Source organism: Eurytemora carolleeae, unplaced genomic scaffold, assembly GCF_000591075.1.
Source record: "Eurytemora carolleeae unplaced genomic scaffold, Eaff_2.0 scaffold874, whole genome shotgun sequence".
NCBI lineage: Eukaryota > Metazoa > Arthropoda > Copepoda > Calanoida > Temoridae > Eurytemora > Eurytemora carolleeae.
In genome coordinates this window covers 103952-114959 of record NW_019396766.1, presented here as the reverse complement: position 1 = coordinate 114959, position 11008 = coordinate 103952, and the positions used below count along the sequence as shown (strand labels likewise).

Sequence of the window (11008 nt, the reverse complement as noted above, 5' to 3'; positions counted from 1 at the left end):
GGTCCAGCCGTTTTGCTAACTATAGCTAACATATATATCCCCCTTTTTGGCCTGATATCCCCCTTTTCAGCCTGATATCCACCTTTTCAGTCTGATATCCCCCTTTTCAGCCTGATATCCCCCTTTTCGGCCTGATATCCCGCTTTTCAGCCTGATATCCCCCTTTTCAGCCTGATATCCCCCTTTTCGGCCTGATATCCCGCTTTTCAGCCTGATATCCCCCTTTTCAGCCTGATATCCCCCATTTCAGCCTGATATCCCCCTTTTCAGTCTGATACCACCCTTTTTGGCCTGATATCCCCCTTGTCAGCCTGATATCCACCTTTTCAGCCTGATATCCACCTTGTCATCCTGATATCCCCCTTTTCAGCCTGATATCCCCCTTTTTAGTCTGATATCCCCCTTTTCAGCCTGATATCCCCCTTTTCAGACTGATATCCCCCTTTTGAGCCTGATATCCCCCTTTTCATCCTGATATCCCCCTTTTCAGCCTGATATCCCCCTTTTCAGCCTGATAACCCCCTTTTCAGCCTGATATCCCCCTTTTCAGCCTGATATCCCCCTTTTCAGCCTGATATCCCCCTTTTCAGCCCATTATTACTATAATCCCCTCTTACCAACCTTTAATATTCCCTAGTTTTTATATCTCTCAGGACCATTTCATCCAGTTCATTTCAAACCTTTGTAGAACTCTATCCTATTCTAAAACATCCCTTCCCATGTTATCCTGACATATTACAACCAGATATATCGTCTCCTATCACGTCATAACCTATCCTGACATATTACAACCAGATATATCGTCTCGTATCACGTCCTAACCTATCCTGACATATTACAACCAGATATATCGTCTCCTATCTCGTCCTAACCTATCCTGACATATTACAACCAGATATATCGTCTCCTATAACGTCATAACCAATCCTGACATATTACAACCGGATATATCGTCTCCTATCACGTCATAACCAATCCTGACATATTACAACCAGATATATCGTCTCCTGTCACGTCATAACCTATCCTGACATATAACAACCAGATATATCGTCTCCTATCACGTCATAACCAATCCTGACATATTACAACCAGATATATTGTCTCCTATCTCGTCCTAACCTATCCTGACATATTACAACCAGATATATCGTCTCCTGTCACGTCCTAACCTATCCTGACATATTACAACCAGATATATCGTCTCCTGTCACGTCCTAACCTATTCTGACATATTACAACCAGATATATCGTCTCCTATCACGTCATAAACTATCCTGACATATAACAACCAGATATATCGTCTCCTATCACGTCATAACCTATCCTGACATATAACAACCAGATATATCGTCTCGTCTCCTATCACGTCATAACCTATCCTGACATATTACAACCAGATATATCGTCTCCTATCACGTCATAACCTATCCTGACATATTACAACCAGATATATAGTCTCCTATCACGTCATAACCTATCCCATTCTATTAATTAAAATATTGTCCTGCATGTCCTATCCTATTCTATTCTATTTAATTCTGTTCTACACGCCTTATCCTATTCTATTCTATTGAATTATGTCCTACATGCCACAACTCACATCCAATACCTTTCTATTTGCTCACGTCTTAAACTTCCTATCCTATTTAATTCCATTTAAGTACGTTCTACGCGTCTTATCTTTTTCCTTAATATTTAGATCTTTCCTACACGTCCTATCCTATTTCATTCCATTCAAGTACGTTCTACGCGTCTTATCTTTTTCCTTAATATTTAGATCTTTCCTACACGTCCTATCCTATATCATTATGTTAAATTCTGAGTTACACGTCCTATACTATCCCATTCTATTCAAGTTTTTCCTACCTATACATCCAATACATTCTATTCAATGCTGTCCTATTAGAGGAGGATTGGGTTTCCTCTCCCCCCCCCCCTTTCGTTCAACGTGCTTGGATCTATCCTAGATCCTATTCCGTTTAATCTGGTCCTTACAAGTCTTATCCTCTCGCTTTATTTTCTATTTTGAATATTTATTTAGATATGGACGATGTGAAATGTTTTCGAGAAAAAAATATTCAAACCAAGGGAAAATATTCATCAAACTAAGACTTACATTCTGCATTAATAAAAAGTTTATCAAGGGGGTTGATAGTAGTCTATCTATCAGCCTAGTTTGCTAATATATGTAAGTAATATGACCTAATTTACAATACAAACATCAAATATGTACAGGGTGTCCCAATAAACATGGGAATTTAGTGACTAATTCGATATCGTCTTTTTAAATAATTCTTTGATTTAGTATAGTGATACCTACTGATTTTTTGATTCGATTGATAACTGTTTCGAATGTTCATTCCCTGAAAAAATGTAAATCCTTCCAGAAAAAATAGACCTTTTAACCCTTGGATGTCTGAAGCACTGATAATATCGAGAAAACGTAAAGCCAAATTGTTTAATAAAAAGTTGAGGAAACCCTGTCAGGAAACTAAATCTAGATTTAAAGAATATAATGCAGTGTATACTCGCCTTGTGAGGGCAGCACGAAAAAAATACTTTAATGATAAATTTCAAGAATATAGTAAAGATTGTAAACAAACATGGCTGACTATCAATAGTGTACTAGGAAGGGGACGTAAAACAATTAACATTCCTGATGCATTTGTGAGCAATGGAAAAGTTCTCTCAGGGGCCGTAGAAATATCAGAGGGTTTTAACAATTTTTTTGCTAATATAGGTCCTGATCTGGCAAAAACTATTAAGGGCACTAAAAAACAATTTTCTGACTTTTTGTCACAGGGAACAGATGAAAACTTTGTTTTTGCAAATATGACCCCTGATATTATAAATGATGCTCTTAAAAAACTAAAAAGTAAAAACAGTTCTGGACCAGACAAAATTTCAACAAATTTGCTAAAGTCTATCATACCAATTATCATGGGTCCTATCTGTCATTTATTTGATTTATCTTTCAAAACTGGGTTTATTCCTACCACTCTTAAAACTGCAAAAATCGTCCCAATCTTCAAGGCTGGGGAAACGGATAATTTTACAAATTATAGGCCTATAAGTTTGCTTTCTTCGTTTTCAAAACTTTTAGAAAAAGTGGCAGCAAATCAAATTATGAAATATTTGAATAAATTTAAACTACTTTATGAACATCAGTATGGCTTCAGAGCAAAGCACAACACTACTCAACCCTTAATTCATTTCTTAGATAAAATATACAACGCACTAAATAAACCTGTATCCGAATATACTCTGGGAATTTTTATAGATTTAAGTAAAGCTTTTGATACCTGTGATGTTGACATTCTACTGAGCAAGCTTGAACACCATGGATTTCGTGGGACTTCTAACTTATGGTTCAAAAATTATTTAAAGGGAAGAAAACAATTTACTTCAATCAGGGGTGTTGACTCTTCACTTAAAGAAATCTCTTGTGGTGTACCACAAGGATCGATATTAGGACCAATTTTATTTCTAATTCTTATCAATGACCTTCCTAAAGCATCGAAATTTTTTACAATTCTTTTTGCCGATGATACAACACTGCAACTTTCTTCAAAAAGCTTACACGACTTATATGATTTGGCAAATTTTGAGCTCTCTAAAATAGAAGATTGGTTTAAAGCAAACAAACTGACTTTGAATCCGCTTAAAACCAAATATATTCTCTTCAAAAATAAAAAAGAAGATGTAAGTATCACCTCGCTTAAACTTCAAATAGATAATAAAGATATAGAAAGAGTAGGAACTGGATGCAAAAATGAATCTTTTAAGTTTGTAGGTGTTCATTTAGACGAAAATCTTAACTGGAACCATCATCTTAAGGCGGTTAAAAACAAAGCATCCAGTGCAGTTTTTGCTTTGTCAAGTGTAAAAAATATTCTTCCTAGTAATATTAAACTAACCATTTACAACTCATTATTTCGATCATTTATAGAATATGCAATTTCAGCCTGGGGATGTAACAAATGTTCAGAAATGAAACAAATTCACATTTTACAGAAACGAGCAATACGATTAATTGATAACTCAAAAGCCACGTCTCATAGTGATCCTCTTTTCCTTAAGTATAAGATTCTAAAGATTAATGATCTGGTAGACTTTAACCAAGCTATATTTATGTATAAATATACACATAAACTTCTTCCTGCATCTTTTGAAAATATTTTGAAAAAGCTTGGAAACTTTGAAAGATCTCTTAACTATCAACTTGACATTCTCAAAATGTGCTCATTACAGTATTTACCATCAAGCTCTCTTCTTAAGATGTGGAATAACCTGCCTCTTGACTTAAAAAGAAGCAACTCTCTAAGTATATTTAAAAATAGACTACTAAATTCTCTTTTTGAAAATTATAGGACAATGTGTTATAAACCGAATTGCTATTCATGTAAAACTAATTAGATATGTTTTAATATGCTTTGATATTTGTTGTGTACATGTCTGAAAATTACTTTAAACTCTAGTTATTCGAATTTATGTATAAACTATTTTGCATATGATAAATTCGCACCCTGATCTCTAATCGTTCTCCTTAAATCTATTTAATTGAAATATTTTGTTATTATTACTAACATTAGGTGGAAAAAATAATCAAAACAGCCAAGAGCTATTTTCCACCTAATTGCTTTATACTTGTACTGTTAATATAATCATCAATTTTGTGATTGTAAACTCTATCTGTATACAGATACATTTATTTTAGCAATAAACGTTATCTTATCTTATCTTATCTTACTGAGAAAGCTGTAATCTGTAAGAGTTTCGTCTGCTATGTTCACATTTTGTTTGTTTATGTTTTGACTGCAAACAGTTGTACTCAGTAAAACATCTTTAGAATCTTTTTACAATCTCATAAAATAAATCCTAGCAGACATAATAATATTAAGGCTTTTGAAATTAGGTATTACAATGCTAATTCATAACAAAGACGATATCGAATTCGTCACTGAATTCCCATGTTTTTTGGGACACCCTGTATAGTACTAACCTCAGGAGTTCACCAACCAAAGACAAACTAAATTAATCCAGTATGTTTTGAATATATTCTCTTCAGAAATGTGCAATTTGTTCTCTATTTGTTTTTCATAGAAGGTAAAATAAGGATAATATCACTTTTCAACATTATAAATATATACAGGGTTATCCACAAAGGATGAAACTTCAGCGACGATTGTACGGATTTGTTTAGTCCGTTTTCTTACTTTCAGATCTTCCTTGTCGGCCCAAACTGGTTTATTTCTGTGCTTAATCATTTAGCTATACTAAATTGAATGTAGAAACCAAAAATCAAACTTTAAATTATCATATCAATTTAGAGTTGTGGGTCGTCTTTACTGTCTCATTCTATGTGGTTAACACTGAATGAATAAGATTTTTTATAAATTTTCAAAACATTTGTTTAACAAAGCTTTATCTAACTCATTGAAATTTGTCTTTTGTTTTTACAACTTCAGTCATTATACAAAATATGTAATTATTTAATCATTTAGTAGAATTCCTCCAATCAAAGAACAGAATTATATATTTATGAACAGAATGCTACTCTCTTATTGGCTGTTTCAAAACAAGTAACAAAAGAAAAAAGGGAGAGTTGCTAAAAAAAAAATTTACGTAACGACCCAAGTGTCCTATTAAACATGGTAATTAGTAAAAACTAAATAGAGTTTTAGACCCCCTAATATACAGTTAGCCCTTAAAACTGAGGCATTAGAAGACGACTTTAAGAATCAATTTTTAATAATAAATAGTCAATGATAACATAGAACACAGCAATTGTACAGTTTGCACTGAACATTGAACTAAATAAATGATTTTAAAATACATCAAATCACTTAAACACTGCTTTGATATCGTCCTAAAATTCCACAGTTTTCTGGTTTTCACTGTATCTAACAAATGTGACATTCTTCAATGTTTTTAAAGGATGTTTAATCACTTTTTGGGTATTGTTTTAGTATATCTGCTGGCAGCAGAATATATCATCAGAGATGTTTTAACTGTTTTATCTGCAAAAAGGTAATTATCATTTTTATAACACAGCACAGATGGAAAGTATGCAATACAGTGGCCATCAGATACAATACTGTAGATGGGATATAAATGAATATATTGCCTAGAACCTAGAGTGTGTAGAGTATACTGTAGATGGGATATAAATGAATATATTGCCTAGAACCTAGAGTGTGTAGAGTATACTGTAGATGAGGAAAATAATCTCTACTGTATTGAGGACTTCTACCAGGTTATTAACCAACGAATCAATCAATCAATCAAACAATCAATCAATCAACGAGTCAATCAATCAACCAATCAATCAATCATTTTAACAATTATTGAATTATTCAAATATTTCAATCCTTAAATCCAATATTAAAAAAATAAATAAATTCTTTAAAGGATAAAAAGCACCAATTAATTAATCAAGCAAGCAGTCTCTCAATTAAACATTTAATAGATTAATAATTAAATAATCAAATAATCAAATAATCAAATAATCAAAAAATCAAATAGCCAAACAGTCAATCAAATAAATATTTATTTTTGTAATTTTCTTTTTATTCCTTACTAAGAATTTTTTATGGACAGGATGCTGAATATTTTTTTAGAATATAATATTGTCTAATTTAACGAGAATTTGAAACTTTTAAATGAAGAAATAAGCTTAAAATATTTCTGGTGATATACAAACCTTTCTTTTTTTTATTTAAACAGTTTTTCTCATTTGTCAAAGTAAATTTTGATGAAAATTTTTATTTTTTTTATTTTGTTAATTGTAGGTTTTTTCCCCACGTTGTTCAAAATGTTTCCATAGAATCCTTCCTGTTCAAGATACTAATATTACAATAAGGTGAATGATTTATCTTCAAGCAATAAACATATTTATCATATTTATGCACTGAAAAGTTTAGATCAAGCAAAGTGAAAGTTTACAATTTCATTGTCAAGACTTAGAATTTATGATTATGATTTCTCATCATTTCCAAAGAATAGTTTCCAAAATTTGGTTGTAAGCAATTTACCCATTCTCGTATTAGCATTCATAAAAATTACAAAATTCTTAAATTTTCAATATATTTGATTTTTAATCCTAATCCGCACTAAGCTAGGTTCTAGAGCCAAAAATTGTGCTGAAGTATTGCATTCATACTTTTAAGTGATTTTCTTTTATACAAATTATGTTCAGACAAACTAATAATGAATTTAAAATCACACTGCAACATGTGTATATAGTTCTCATTGCAGAGTAGTTTTCTCATATCAAAATTATAGATAATTCTTGCATCCATTCCTTATAATTCTTGCATACATTCCTTATAATTCTTGCATACATTCCTTATAATTCTTGCATACATTCCTTATAATTCTTGCATACATTCCTTATAATTCTTGCATACATTCCTTATAATTCTTGCATACATTCCTTATAATTCTTGCATACATTCCTTATAATTCTTGCATACTCGTTATTATGCTCTGGTAAATAGCGTTCAACTATTCTTTTCCTTCTCATAATTAATTTTAACTTTTTAAAAATTTTCTGTGAATCAAGAACGATTGCTGTTTACTGTGTTTAATGACGAAGAGATAAAAAAGCCAATAATAATGAAAATATTTCCAGGGTTAGATCAGATCAATCAGATTTCCACATGAACTGCTTCAGGTTATCCATTATCATGATCTCTGTAAACTCTGTCAACATATAGAAGTAAATTTAATCATAGCCTGTGTCTGCTATTTTTGTACTGTTCTGTGATAAACTGTACTGTACTATACTATACTATACAATAATGTACTATCCTGTACTGTACTATACTGTAATGTACTATACTGTACTGTACTGTACTATACTGTACTGTAATGTACTGTACTATACTGTACTGTAATGTACTATACTGTACAATATTGTACTGTACTATACTGTACAATATTGTACTGTACTGTACTATACTGTACTGTACTATACTATACTGTACTGTACTATACTGTACTGTACTGTACTGTACTGTACTGTACTGTACTGTACTGTACTGTACTGTACTGTACTGTACTGTACTATACTGTACTGTACTGTACTGTACTATACTGTACTGTACTATACTGTACTGTACTGTACTACACTGTACTGTAATATACTGTACTGAACTTTATTGCACTATATTGTGCTGTCTTGTATTGTTCTATACTGAACTTACTACACTGAGCTGTGCTGTACTGAACTGCACTATACGGTAATTTACTTTACTGCACTACACTATTCTGTACTGAACTGCATTAAACTGTCATGTACTTTACTTTATTTTACCACCGTTTATTGTACTTTACTATACTTTACCATGCTTTACAGATATGTACTGTACTTCACTGTATTGTACTTACTGTACGTTACTGTACGTTATTGTATTCTACTTAATGTACGTTACTGTATTGTCTTAATGTACGTTACTGTAACGTACTTACTGAAAGTTACTCTACTGTACTGTATTGTTTAGATGTGATGATTGTTGTACACCACTTTCTGATCAGGCGGGTCGGGAATGTTTTCCTATTGGGTCAAGTTTACTTTGCCAGGTTCCCTTTATTTCCTATTGGGTCAAGTTTACTTTTTCAGGTTCCCTTTATTTCCTATTGGGTCAAGTTTACTTTGTCAGGTTCCCTTTATTTCCTATTGGGTCAAGTTTACTTTTTCAGGTTCCCTTTATTTCCTATTGGGTCAAGTTTACCTTGCCAGGTTCCCTTTATTTCCTATTGGGTCAAGTTTACTTTGTCAGGTTCCCTTTATTTCCTATTGGGTCAAGTTTACCTTGCCAGGTTCCCTTTATTTCCTATTGGGTCAAGTTTACTTTTTCCGAGGTCGAAATTAATGAATAGCAAGATGTAGTTGAACTGAGTGCAGAGAGTTTAAGGTTGAGATGTTTTATATTTCCTTTTTATGTTCGTGTTTGAAGGAATTAAACTTTGTTCAATGTCTACTGAGAAGATTGTAGTGAGCAGTGACTTCAACGCATGAAAACGGTGGAGTTCTGATTATTTTGTTTAGGATTGTCACGTGAAGAGAATATCTAGAGAGAAACCTGGAGTCGTCAAAATATTAAACTAAATATTTCTAAGTAATCCGTGTAAAACAGTATTTAGTACTGTAGGTTTTGAGTTTCTAATTTCTTCCGGATAAATTTGGATGATTTGGATCCGCACCAGGCCTTAGGAAAACTTTCAGGAAGCTGTTTAATAGTAAACAATTTAAAAATGTTGGAAATTAAGAGCGGAATGTTTCGTAACAGATTTTCAAATAAATCTACCTCTCATATGATATACAGAGCTTACGGATGATTATTTCACAAGGAATAATCGTCCCGTAAACTTTGTTCAGCATGTCACATCCAGCTCTGTTTAGCATCTAAGAGGTACATTTGTTTTTGATTTGTGGTTTTTCATTTTCTTTCTAACTTTAACCTCGTTGGTCAGGGATGATAGTTCTGTACACTTTAACCTCGTTGGTCAGGGATGATAGTTCTGTTCACTTTAACTTTGTTGGTCAGGGATGTTAGTTCTGTACACTTTAACCTCGTTGGTCAGGGATGATAGTTCTGTACACTTTAACCTCATTGGTCAGGGATGATAGTTCTGTACACTTTAACCTCGTTGGTCAGGGATGATAGTTCTGTACACTTTAACCTCGGTATAACTGTAAATATTGTAGAGAAGGGTGACAAACAAAAAAATTAAAGTCAGAATATCAAAGGTAAATAGGTTCTATGGGTAATGTCAACCCTTAGTATTGAAATGCAAAAAAAAAGTTTTTCTCTAACTTAATGAACTTAGGTGGAAGAGGTGTCGTAACAATCTTGATTTTTGTTAAGGATAGGGAGACAATTCGCTTTTTGTACAGGGTTACCCTCAGAGGATGATACATGTAAGGATTTTATACAAATTGGTTTTCTTACAAAGAAATTTTTTTTTCTTCTGGTAACCCTGTATATATATAATATATATCTATATATTTAGCACAGGGTTCATATCTATCTGTTTAGTACAAAATATTCCAACATCTTTATATTTCAATATATCTATCTAAAAAACTTGGAAAAGTCCGTTTTTTCATTCAAAATTTTAGTGTGAAAATTTTGTTTTTTTTTACGCAACATAGATTTAAATCATTTACCTAAAATCTAATACGAAGAATCTGAGTGCTAAACACTGTAGAATATAAATATTCTATATTATATATTAAATATGTACTCCTTGTTTTACAACTATTTCGTGGTAATTTTAATTGTTAAATATTTCTTAAATCGAAAAAATATTGTAAAAGTTAAAAGTGAGTATTTTTAAAGTAAGGTTCAGAAAACAGTGGAATTCTAGTCGCATTTTACTTTTTAAAAATGTTTGATTGTTGTTAAAATTTGTATTTTGCAATTCAACCATTTCAAAACCCGAACAGACATTGCTTCATTTCTTAAGTGAAAGGAATAACGAAGACGACCTTCAACATTTTTCTAGTTATCACTGTATGTATTTAATCTAATAATCGAGGCAAACCAATTTGTGCTTTATTTCCATATATGAATGAAATGGCCAACATATTCAATCGCTTTTTTAACTTTTTTATGAAACTCCGTGAAAATGTGGAGAGCTTAACATACTTTATCATTATATTCTGCACAAGTTTGCATTACATTATGAAAAATATTTAAACATATAACACGAGTCTGAACTAAGGAAACCCAGTTATAAGTTTTCGAACTAGTCGAAATATCGCCAGGGCATCTGTCAAAGTAAAAATTTTACACAGTGCAATAAAAGTAAACTTCTAAACTAGAATTTTTAAAATATGTAAAATTTTGTTGATTTGTGAGGAGCCTGGAATTAAATCTTTTCTGCGATTAAGTTCTAATCTACAACCATTGATGTCGATATCTACCACGACACAACTTTTAGAATAATTTGCTAGATCCTTCAATTTTAGTTTGTACTGCCATTGGATACCAAAAAA

General features: G+C 32.1%; 1 long non-coding RNA gene across 1 annotated transcript; it reads left to right on the top strand.

Moving 5' to 3' along the window:
* Positions 1–6103: 6103 nt before the first annotated feature.
* On the top strand, positions 6104–10356 carry LOC111708409 (uncharacterized). Its single transcript, XR_002766659.1, has 5 exons — positions 6104–6259; positions 6795–6865; positions 7637–7678; positions 8508–8586; positions 9056–10356. It is a non-coding gene; the product is annotated as an uncharacterized LOC111708409 (long non-coding RNA).
* The last annotated feature ends 652 nt before the right edge of the window (positions 10357–11008 follow it).